The sequence below is a fragment of the Ochotona curzoniae genome, unplaced genomic scaffold (assembly GCF_017591425.1).
Source record: "Ochotona curzoniae isolate NIBS_2020 unplaced genomic scaffold, NIBS_Ocur_1.0 contig_4612, whole genome shotgun sequence".
NCBI classification, from domain to species: Eukaryota; Metazoa; Chordata; class Mammalia; order Lagomorpha; family Ochotonidae; genus Ochotona; species Ochotona curzoniae.
In genome coordinates, this window is record NW_024466343.1 from 13,802,285 (window position 1) to 13,804,000 (window position 1,716).

Consider the following 1,716-nt stretch of genomic DNA (forward strand, 5'->3'; position numbering starts at 1 on the left):
CAATATTGGATTCCAGGATGTTATTGGCTGGGAAAAAAAGTTGGACTAAGCACATCTGGTAAAGGAATCAGAAGTTACAAAACACATAGTAAAACATACATAATCAGAAGGGCAACTGGATCTTGTGCAACACAGGCAGTGGCACCTCAGAGGTGGTAAACTCAAATGCTGACCAGTCTAGGGCAACACAAAATGAAGTATCCAACATCTGGATGTAGCTGTAGAATTTTATAGACTGTTCTGTCTCTAGGTAGGGGACACTGATAGCTTTTCCCTCTCTCCAGGCCATTAGTATGGCACTGCTTTAATCACTAATCAGATTAAAATGACAAAATGCACAACTTCCAGCTAAAACACTGTTGTAGCCTAGACAGTGACGTGGTGGCACATTGGAAGACTAGAACTGCAGCTCTTTCTGAATTCCCCAGAGTGTATCTGGACTTTTCTTCAAATGTGCCTCTTCATCCAGTCAGAGCCACCTTCACAACATCAGAGATGCTGTTTTGTCCCAAGATGCAAGGAACACTCATGAAGACATCATCCTTGATGTCATAGATATCCTTAATCACAGTAGAAATTGGATACACCCACATGAGATTCTTCATTAAACTTTCTGCCAGGTCTGCCACAGTCTGATGGCCTAGGATTTATAACCTTTCAGTTTAATCACCTCATAAACACTGTCAACTACCTATCTGTGAACCTGCCTCTACTGCTCCTTGTCTGCAACAGTGCTTAATTCTGGGTTCAGAGTCTTCAGGGAGACCCCAGCAACATTCACCCTGCTCCATATAGACACATTTGAATCTCCATGCCCCCAGCTTAACGGTTAAACTATCAGCCTTTCCTCCATTAAGTATCAGAATTGGAATGAATCCAGATTGCAACCACTTCCAGTCACATGGGTTTGGGGAACACCACTTATCTTACAAGCCACAAAGGTCAAGATATCCAATGGGTTGGGAAAAAAAAAAACAAGCAACTTGCAATTGGGGGTATATTTGACAACATTGGGAATGATGAACTTGAAGATGTTCATATCCCATTGAATCAAATTCAGACGTCTTTTCCTTTCTGCTGCTGTGTCCCAGCTGTGATAATCACCAGGTTGGAGTGGCAGTCATACACTGCAGTCTTTGTCAGAGATGATCTTGGGGGTTCTAAGGAAGAGGCTGCCAATTTGGTGATCCATTGTCTCTCCCTTCAGCTTGTCTTCCATGACATCAACAAGAGCAAGCTCATCAGCCAAGTCCTTCACTAAGACACTGATTACATAGGCCATGCCAACAGCACCGACCCCCACAACTTTGATCATATTTTGGGGGACCTGTTATTCTTTCAGAAGGTTGTAAATCAGCTAATCCTTGAGAGCTGCCATTTTAGAATTGAAACCAAAAGGAATCCGGATACCTGTTGGCAGGCGTGGGTGACACGCAGAGATGGGATCTGGACTTGGCAGCAGCAACTCCAGCCTTCCTAACACATTTCAGTGAGAGTTACTAAGCCCTGTCCTTGACTAAGAGAAATTTTCACTTATACTGGCTTTTATTCCAAGTGCTAGGCTCCATAACAAAAAATTGGAATAATTTTAGGGAAACTAAATTGACAAAATTTCTCTGGAGTATATTGGAACATAGAGGAAATTTCTGGAATTTACTCACTATTGAGAGGTCCTTTGCTCATAATACCAATTTCTTTTTTTTTTCTATTGAGATT

At 42.0% G+C, this 1,716-nt stretch overlaps 1 pseudogene; it reads right to left on the reverse strand.

Annotated features, from left to right (window-relative positions):
* Positions 1 to 397: 397 nt before the first annotated feature.
* On the reverse strand, positions 398 to 1,399 carry LOC121160998 (annotated as a pseudogene).
* Between the last annotated feature and the right edge of the window lie 317 nt (positions 1,400 to 1,716).